Source organism: Paroedura picta, chromosome 4, assembly GCF_049243985.1.
Source record: "Paroedura picta isolate Pp20150507F chromosome 4, Ppicta_v3.0, whole genome shotgun sequence".
Classification (NCBI taxonomy): domain Eukaryota; kingdom Metazoa; phylum Chordata; class Lepidosauria; order Squamata; family Gekkonidae; genus Paroedura; species Paroedura picta.
In genome coordinates this window covers 104,338,460-104,349,121 of record NC_135372.1, presented here as the reverse complement: position 1 = coordinate 104,349,121, position 10,662 = coordinate 104,338,460, and the positions used below count along the sequence as shown (strand labels likewise).

The following is a 10,662-nucleotide window of genomic DNA, read 5'->3' as shown; positions in this document are numbered from 1 at the left end:
GCTCAGTGGTAACATGAACCCTACTGGGTTAAATTCTTAGAGTTTATAAACCAACATTTAAAGTATGAATGTAATAAGATAGTTACATTATAGAAAGCACTGACTTATTAAAATTGAAATGTACTAGATATTTTTGCTGTTGCTGTAAAACATAAATGACATTCATTTGAATAGCTAGTTCATAATAATCAGTGCTCTTTTCTGTTTTCAGCTACCTTGCCAGTTCTTCTAACTACAGTAGGTTTAGTGATTTCTCAGCCTTCTATTTAATACAATAAACTTTTGTCAGATGTTGTTATTATTTTTTTCTGTTAGCACTACCCAAAGTGTAGTAATTTGCATAAATCCCCCTTAACTCTATAAGCATTTTAAATAGGATTGAAACAAAGTGGAGTTGGGAGGAAAAAGGAATTTGGCAAGGTAGCTTTTATTTAATCTACGTAAAACAGCATGTAATGATAGTCATTTAAAATGTCACTAAATTCAGTGGAAAATTGTTATTTGCACCTACAGTGTAAACTGAGGGCATTGCTGCCCCCCTCCCCCCAAAAACCTAAATGCACACTGCATTGGAATCCTTTAGAAATAGATCAAACTGTTTGATTCAGATCCTGGTAACATTCAACACTCAGACTTTTTCCACACAGGAAATTAGGCCTGAGATGGCATTCATCTGGTTGTGGGGCTAATCCCCATTTTCAGATGACAGTGGCACCAGTCCAGGCCTATCCTGGGAATGTCCCAATTCAGGCCCTCCATTGTCCTGTGGCAAGGGAATGTAGATATCTCCGTGTTCCTTTTTTTGACCTGGGTGCCAAGGGGGCCTAGGTTGGGGCAGGTCCACGTGGAAGAGTTGTGCTGTCCAGGCCTGGCTCCTGCCCTGAGTATGACACCCCCAACTGTGGAGCTGACTGTGGCATTTGTTTTCTGTCTCAAAATGTATTCATGCTTTTTTAAATCAGACAGCATAATAATCCAGTGTAGAAAGCATTTTGAGAAAATATTAAAAGTAAAACACTTATCTGAAGAAAACATCTTATCTGAAGAAGTGAGCAGTGACTCAAGAAATGTTCTTCCCTACCACAATGTTTTTAGTCTTTAAGGTGCTACTGGCCTCTTGCTGTGTTCTACTGCTGCAGAAAACATCCAGCTATTGTAATCACTAAGAAATCCACTGAGATCTTTCCTTCAGGATCTGAATCCATGAGAGTTGTACATAGCTACTTCTGTTCGGGATACTCTTATCTGATCTAAACTATTAGAAGGTATAGGCAAATTGGTCGGTTCTAATGCTGAAATAATCTAAATCCATGATATCATATTGGAAAGGCATGATCTAATATGACCAATCATTTTTACATGCATGAACCAGAAGAGATTCTTTGTTGGATTGAGGGGCAGCAGAAAGACCAGACTGTGATATGATAATGATGCCATTGTCTATGATTCTACATTAACAGAACAATCCTAAGCAGGTCTACTCAGAATCCTACCCAGATCTATTCAATGGAGCTTACTTCCAGGAAAGTGAGTTTAGGATTTCGTCGTGTGATTGGGAACTTGCTTATTTATGCAGACCTATTCAACAACTTTGTTTTGGATCAGGAAGATAAGGTTGCTTGCAGAACCTTGAAATTATGTGGCAATTCTAAAGGTCCCTTCTTGGCCCATTATGCACGGAGTGGAAGGTCTGCATTTGGGGTGGAATGGCGGCGGCTAAAATCACCAATTATGCACGCTGCAGGCAGCAACGGGGCACAGAGTCAACGTATGCTGCTGAAAAAGCCGCGTTAACAAGATGTGGAAGAAAGTGGAGCTTCCCGGGACCAGGGTGCAACCAGAAGCGGATCCGGAGTAGCCACATGCAAAATCGGATACTCTGGGTTTTGCCGCTGTTGCGTTCCATCCCGTGCGTAAGTGGTTTGCTTCGCTTCTTCCTCCTCCGCGTTCTCCATGCCGCCGTTTCAGCAGCCGTGCATAATAGGGCTTAGTTTGTTTAAATAAAGACAGTAAAGGTATTTTGCAATTACTCAGAAAGGTATATGTTAGAGTATTGTGTTTACAACATAATTTTATTTTCAAAATGACATGCTATTTGCAAACTATTTACAAAGTGAAAGTATGCTTTAGCGTGAACCTTCAACCATCTGTTTTAGACACCAGTAGCTATCCAATTACATCTGAATGCTGCCTCTGAGTCCTGTATTCTGGATATTTGCATATATTTACACACACACGTATGCATATGTACACAGAGAGATACAAGTTTAACAGCTGTCTCACTGTGCAAATTTATCCAGCTCATGCTGCTTATCTATATTATAAATCTTCCCAAGGTCTTCTCTGGCATGAAATACCACCTCAAATGCTTTCAGCAGATTGTGTAAACAAAAGAGCTCCTTGACTATTAACCCTTTACTCCTGATGAAACTTTCATTGATTGTCATGACTTATTTAACCCAACCAGCCATCTAATTGCTTTGTTATTGGGGTAATGTATTTTCTGGTTGGGTCAATTCTCCTGTTTCTTGCTAAAGTTTCAAGTTTTTGCTCCCATCCATACCTACTTCTGTCTCTGCTTCCTGTCTTACTGTGTGTGGTGGTGGTGGTGGGGGGGGGAGAGTGAGGAATTTCCAAGGATCTCAGCACCAAAGCCAGGGCAGGGTGCAGAGCAGGTGAGATTGAACAGTGTTTCCCAGAGGACAGTATGGTAATACTTTTGAGTGTGGTATCATCAGCATTCTGACACCAGTATTTATAATCTGTGAAAGCTCCTTAAAAACACATAGGGTTTTCTAACCCATAGTTGAATTATTGGAACCACTATGAAAAAGCAGCAAGAGAGGCTAGTAAAGGCAGCAAGGGATTTGCTCTAGAGAGACCTAGTGCTCGGCCACTGTAGCTCTTGAATGATCCACTTTTCCTCTCCCTAACCTGATAGATGAATTAAAGGCTTTTACAGCCAAAGTCAACTGGCCATTGTGGTTTTTTTGGGCTATGTGGTCATGGTCTAGAACAGGAGTAGTCAACCTGTGGTCCTCCAGATGTCCATGGACTACAATTCCCATGAGCCCCTGCCAGCATTTGCTGGCAGGGGCTCATGGGAATTGTAGTCCATTGACATCTGGAGGACCACAGGTTGACTACCCCTGGTCTAGAAGTTACAGTCTGTGACCATGCAGCTGGAAAACCCACAATGTCCAGCTAATTGTTTGGGTTGTTACAGAAATAAAATAAAACAACTCATGTACTTGACAGGAAGCCTATCACAGACACATGCAGAAAAAAGAAAGTTAAGGTACCATCAATGAAAGGGGGAAATTCCTTGACGAAATAAAATATCTATGATGTAGTAATGAGCAGGGAGTCAAGAAGAGCTAGGAGTAAGGCAACAGTAATTTAGAAGAGCACTTATAATCACTTGACTAATTTTTGAAAGCCAACACTATTCTATTCAGTTTTAGGAAAAAGATATCAGATCAAAGAGTCAAAGACTGAACATTCCTGCACTGAACATGATTGCTGTCCTAATCTTATCTGGTGTTTCCCCACTCATATTTTCTATCAAGGATGCTATGTCAGCAAGAGCAAAGCAGGAAAGAGGACATTTTCTTTATGCTTGAACTGGAGAGAGAGACTTCCATTAGAAAATTGTTAATATTGAGGCATTGGCCTATTTAGACTGATAGCTCCACACAAGAGCAGCTGTTTTGACTTTATGTACTGTGCACAATGGATGAAATGTTGCCCGAAGTGTTCAGCTGCTACAAATGGATAATGAATAAACCATAGTTGCCCCTGAAATAATGCTGGTCAGTAAAACTCAATGGGACTAAATGGGCACTACAAAGGAGAAAGATTGATTCATATACTTTCTGAGCAAGAAAGAAATGTGTGGTGTGGCCAAAGGATCTGCAAGGATCTCTCTGAAAGAGTTAACCTATAACATCATGTTCTCCTCCCGTGAGCTGAATATATAAAATATTCTGTTGCTTTTTCTGATGGGGAGCAACCCTTCAATTTCCTATTCTTGTTACTAAGGGTTTTTTTCATACCACCAAATAAATGAGCTGAACCACTGAACCACCTGGTGAGAATACAGTTATTGTCCTTAGTTAAACATTTATACCATGCTTACATACTGGAGCCTCAAATCAGCAGACATACACAATATGCACACACTGTTCTAATCCTTTTTTAACCAGCTATTGTATTAAATGTTATTTATTATATAACTAGGGGCAAAGCCTGTTGCATTCAGGAATACAACAGGTGCTAGATGAGAGGTGTGGGTGTGGAAGAAGTATGCAGATGGCTTCCCCCTCCCCCCAGGATCTGGAAAAACTGCAGGCTGGAGGCCCCCAGGAAGGGAACTCATGAGCAGAGGCAGCTCCTATGCAGCAGGGATCTGCAGCATCTGAGCCTTGTAGGGAAGTGGAAGAGGGTGGGGTTGGTCAGGGGTGGGGGACAAAAGGCAATTGGCTTGACACTGAACAGACAGGCAAGCCAGACAGGCATGTAGGGGCGAGAAAGCCACTCTGAGTGGGTGTTAAGCGCTGAGTGGCACGTAAGCCATGAGACAAGCACCTCCGCCAAGCCCTTACCAGAATTATTAAGCGGAACAGATGTTGTTAACTGCCCTAAACCAGCTCACTGGGAGGGGTAGTCATATAATTCCAAGTATAAATAAATAAACAAACATTAAAGAAAAACATGTTCAACTTACTCCTAATTTTATTAGCATTTGATGCATAAATATTGAAATTGATTTGCTCCAGGACTCATTTTCCAACCCAAGTTCCCAAAATATTCAACACAAGTGTATGGTGGAGATAATAGAATCATCTTGTCCCTCTTAATAAAACAGTAAGGGGTGTTGGGGTGGGCTCAGTCCGTGATGGGGAGGGGCAACAATTGGTCCCATGGGCCTGGACTGACAAGCGGAGGGGCCAATTGGAAGGCACGAAGTGCCTTCCGATTGGCCCCTCACCAGGACAGACCAAAATTCCATCCAGCCAGGGGCAATCTGGAGAAATGGCTGCTCTTGACCAACAAAGAGAGAGGAGGTTAGTAGGGCTGCCGAGGGGGATGAGAACAGAGGTTTGGACAGGCTGTGCCAGCCCTTTTCACCCCAAGGCAAATTGCCTCAGAACCCTGACAGAGCTGGCAGGAGGCTGGAGAGTGTGCCCCCTCCTCGTCCCTTCAGGCCTGCTGCGAAGGAGCCTCTGACAGGCCCTGACTGAGCGGAGGGAGGCCTTTCCAAGAGAAATTCAGGGGAGCCTGAGGGCCTTCCTTTTGAGGGGGGGGGACTTACCCCTTCTGCCAAACAGTTGGCTGACAAGGAGGCCACAGAAAAGCTCCTTCTCACTTAAAATACTGCTGTGGCCAAGCCATGTGTCTTTCTTTCTTCTTTGCAACTCTCTGCAGATTTGAGTCCACTGCACAGCATTTCAAGTTTTTGCTCTGCAGATGAAACTGGTTTTTTTTGTCTCCTGTTTCATCTGCGCAATAACCCTGTGCAGTAGGCCTCAAGTCTTTCAATTCAACAACAACAACAATCTGTGTAGGAGGCCTTAAATGTTTCTTCTCTACCACAACCCTATCCAAAGTAGCCCTTTCTGCCTGGGGAGCTGATCTTTATACTCTGCAGGTGAGCTGTAATTCCAGGAGCTCTCCAGGCTCCACCTGGAGGTTACCTACCCCTGGGTTGGAAATATTCCTGGAGGTTTGGAGGTTGGACTTCAAAATCGTACAATGCCTCAGAGTCCAGCCCTCAAAGGAGCCATTTTTGCCTGCAGTTGGGAGGGAGTGGTGCAGGAGTGTCCCTCCTGGCCAGCCCTTATCAGCAACTGTTTGTATTCTGGGGTGCAGACAGGCAGACAACCATCAGTCCTATGAGTCTGGAAAGTGCAGGAAGATCTAAATAAATACTTACAGCCTGAAACTGTAAATAGTGAGAGGGAGAGGAAGGGAAGATGATTGGAAAATGCTTTGAGACACCTGAGGCCTGCTGGGTCACTGTGGCCCATTCCCAGTTCTCTCAGACCTTTCACAACCCCACATACCTCACAGATTGACTATTGTGGGGAGATGAATGGAAAAGATGTTTGTAAACTGCTTTGAGACTCCTTTGGGTAGTAAACAACAGGGTACAAAAATCCGTTCTTCCTCTAAGGAGTAACCATGAAAGAAGCATGTGGGCATATAACATTTTATCAACAATGAAAAAAATGGAGAAGAAGGAACAGGGTGGACACCTGTGTACTGTGACAACCCCATGTGTATTAGGGCAGAGGGGCATTTTGGTGTCTGTGGCCTAATTCCCACAAGAAATGAAATGACGCAGAACTGGGGGGAATTGGTTGCCATGTAATCTTCCCCTAAGAAGAGTCTCCAGTCTGATTTTCCCTTCACATATCTGAAGACATGGCTCTGGAAAGCTCATCTGTAACTACTATGCCACAATCCCCAAAGGTCAGTCTTCTCCCACACTCAACGAACATTCCAAACCACAGGTTCTTGACACCCATATCTCCACACCCATGCCCTCATTTTGCCACTATGCCACCACAACCTCCCACACAACACACACACTCAACCCCATGCCCTTACAGACTGGGCAACTCCTCCCCTTCCTCTTCCCACTGCCAAGCTCTAGCACCCGTTGTATTATTGGATACAACGGGCTTTGCCCCTAGTAGAATTATAGATTTGGAAAGGGCCATACAAGCCACCTCAGCTCCCCACATGTCCTTGACGTGTGGCTTGCTGGTTGCTCTCCTCCCACTTGCGCCAAATAGTTGGGGGGAATCCAGTTTTTGCGATTCCCCCACTAGTGCTTTAAAATGAAGGATGTAGTTGCTGGTTTGCTGCCGGGTTGCTGGATGAGGACGACATCGTGCAAAGTGCCAAAAATATGGTGTTTGCAAAAGGTAAGGATTTCACTATATTTCCTTTGTATGAAAAAGTCCATATTATTCCCACAACAAATTCCAGTCAGCATTCTGGCAGCAGCATTCTGTACCAATTGTAACTTCCAGACAGAGTTCAAGGGCAGCCCCACATAGAGCACATTACAGTAATCTGATCTAGATGTTACTAAGGAAAGCACCCTAATGGCATTACCTTTTTTTTTTGTTCCAGGAATAGTTACAGGTAGTTTATGAGTTAAAGCCGGTGAAAAGAGCCCCAGGCAACTGTTGCAAATTGCTTTTCCAACAGGAAGCTTCAGGTCCAGCAGCGACCTCAAGTTATGAACATACTCTTTAAGGGTAAGTACAATCCCATTTGAGGTAAACCGCCCTAAGCCTTTGGGAGGGTGGTAAATAAATAAACAAACAAACAAACAGGTGACAGTTCCTGAGATAGACCTTCTTCTAACCAGCAGCACCTCCATTTTGTTGGCTTGTTAGCCTTTGTTTATCCCCAGATTGCTTATGGGTACCTGTTCACTGTTTCCACAGCCTCCCTTAACCCATATCTTATCTACTACATAATTTTTGCAGTGCCAGTGTAGTGTAATGGTTACAGTGTGGAACTATAACCTGGAAAAACAGGTTCAAATCCCCATTGTTCTATGGAGCTTCCTGGGTGACCTTGGGCCAGTCACATTGTGAGGTTAAAATGCAGAAGAAGAGAGTGATACAAGCCATATTGGGTTTCTATTGGCAAGAAAAGGAAGGGTTTAAATGAAGAAAACACAAACGAGAGTGGCTAATCTTAATTAGTTAACAGCATTTACTGTCACATTTCTCTCATGTTATTCTTTCTATAGGATCATAAAATTTTAAATTGAACTGTTTTTAATAGAAATTATTACTTATTTTTTAAACAAAGCTTATTTAGAAATAAAGTCTTTTTTCTAAAAAAAAACTATGCATGTTATTTTCAGGAGACTGAGGTTTTGGATGTAATCATCCACTTGTTTTATTAAATTCTGTAAGTATCACAATTATTCCTCTGTGGGCTGACAGCTGGCAACTCAAAGTTTCAGCTTGATTTGAAATGGCTGAGAGATGAATTCCAGGGGAAAAATAACCCCAGCTGTGTAATGGACATGCTGACAGAGTCTTTAACTAGCTGTTCTCTACCTTAGCAAGCAGCCATTGTAATTACAGGTCAGGAAAGAATCCTATATTTCATGCAATTAGAGCCTGTTTGCATTCCCAACTACTAGAAAACAAAATGGAGGAAGCTTAGGGCATGTGAGATTTATAGAAAAGGGCATGTCATACTACATTCATCACATGGGAAGACTCATTTTCATTTGGGTGGAACAGACAGCTATGAGGAACATAGCACAGAGATTTTAAACTATGTAGAAAAGTGGTTCTCAACCTTCCAAATGCCACAACCCTTTAATACAGTTCCTCATGTTGTGGTGACCCCCAATCATAAAATTATGCAAGTGTTTTTTCACAGAAATTAAACCAAAATTGACCAATGGCGTGAAGATTCATTGTTCATGATTGTATATAAATTGTTTCCTCCCCTCCAGGGTTTCTCAGTTTAGTTCTGCCTCTTGTCCCACCATGCTGATCTCGCTCTTTTCCACTGCTCCAGACAGACAAACAATCTATCTCGATCTACCCTGCAAGTTGTATGGTGTGTGCAGAAGGAGCGGCAACAGTGGCAGTGCCCCCCCAGCCAAGCTGCCCACCCTAAAGGGGTCCTGACCCCCAAGTTGAGAACCACTGATGTAGAAGGAAGAAAAGAAAAAGAAAATTATTTTTCAAACGTCACTCCTCATTACTGTTGTTTGGATGAGTGAAAGTGTTGATGGGTATGGGGAGCCTGTGATATCACTTCCAAGTATAACCCTGATGTGACAATCAGTAGCTCTAGGAGTCAGGATTCCAACAGCTACCCATTGTCACTTGTAGATATAACCAAAAAGTATGGTGGCTTTTAGATTCCACCCTCTCCCTACTGCTCGAAGCAAGGACAGGCAATGGCAATAATGGGAGATGTTGCAGCCCTACTCATAATACTAAATCTGGGGATATTATAGAAGTTCATGGACAAAAGAATATGCACCAGCATACAATAGATAACTCCATAATTCCCTTTGATAATTTATTAGTACAAGGAATGGTGATCAGCTGTAGTTCTATGGAAATAATGCCTATTGAATTCAAAAGAACATAGCTTTGATGTAAGCATGTTTACATTCACATTGTATCATGGCCTTTAAAACAAGGACTGGACAAATTCATGGAGGTTTTATGTCTATCAAGAGTACTAACCTTTATGGCTTAATAAAGCCTCCATTTTCAGAGGTAGTATATCTCTGGTTATAAAATGCTGGAGACAACAGTGAATGGCCATCATCTTCCTACATAGGGCAAATTCACAATGATTACTAGGAGGCCTAGGAATGGTGTTCTCAGGTGGATATTGTTCTGGTCCTGGGAAGGTGCATACTAATTGCCTTGGGCTGATTAAGCCTCTAAGCAGGACTATCTTTCCAGGTGTTGCTGGTTATTAGGCCTGCAAACATGACTCAGCAGGCTAAGTCAATATAAAGGGTAGGTAGAAGAAAACTCAGGGAGCTTTACCATAGGCTAGGGCACAGACTGCTATGAAACAAGGCCTGGATTGTGAGTCTTGCTGTAAGGAACTCCCAGCAACACAGAGACATGGGAACCTGCTTAGTTAATTATATTGTGTTTGGTTACATTTATTAAAATAAGCCTTGTATTTGACATCTTATCTCTGTGAGCTTCTTGACCTCCCAAGTCCCTAAAACAATCTCCTGTCTCTGGCAGAACATCATACCCAGCTTGTGAGTTTCCAGAGGACCCACTACTCCTGGAAACAGAAGGAGGGGACAGATGGAAATTTGGGCCGATCCAGCATACTTCTTTTTCCTTTAAAGCAACAGGGCTTATTTAAAACATGTCAAAGACTTATATGGGGCCTGGAACGCACAGTAATAGCTAATTACTCTGATACTTCTGCATCTCATGTTGTTAATTGGTCGCAGGTTATATCAAGGAACTGGCCCAAATACAGATGTTCACAACAGTTTTATTTATAAGTCAGAGCCAGAGTACCATTATTGGCATAAATTTTATGTATGTATGTATGTATGTATGTATGTATGTATGTATGTATGTATGTATGTATGTATGTATGTATGTATGTATGTATGTATGTATGTATGTATGTATGTATGTATTATTGCTTTGTCTCTGAACTCAAAATGAAGATATATCAAATAGTGCTAAATTATGTGTATCTTTATCATTAAGAAACATCTCATCAATATTTGTGACTTATTCTTAACAGGCAACCTGCTCTGGCTTTCAGCATTTGGGCAACTCCACTCTGACTCCCAGATCGGGCTGAGCTACTGCCAGTTTTCTTTATACTTACCTGCACTGGAAACTGTACCAAGAGGCATTAAACCTCATACCCTTTCTCGTGTCATTTAAGTAATTAAGGACTTTTTGATACCACTCAGCAGGAGGAAATCCTCCTCCTCCAGACCTGTCTCCCTGCCGCCACAGCTGTCACATAAGCTCTAGAAGGACTAAATTGGGAGAGCTCCTTCCTAGTTAGCTGTCCAAGGGTACTCACCAAGCAGTCCAACCTATATGTTAGCAATCAATTGGAGCCTAACTCAGAAGTCCGCAAGATGATGCCTGTGAGTGTCATGGC

The 10,662-nt window shown here is 42.4% G+C and overlaps 1 long non-coding RNA gene across 1 annotated transcript; it reads left to right on the top strand.

Moving 5' to 3' along the window:
- Window positions 1–5,012: 5,012 nt before the first annotated feature.
- LOC143836846 (uncharacterized) lies at window positions 5,013–10,397 on the top strand. Its single transcript, XR_013230779.1, has 3 exons — window positions 5,013–5,066; window positions 7,144–7,271; window positions 10,291–10,397. It is a non-coding gene; the product is annotated as an uncharacterized LOC143836846 (long non-coding RNA).
- The last annotated feature ends 265 nt before the right edge of the window (window positions 10,398–10,662 follow it).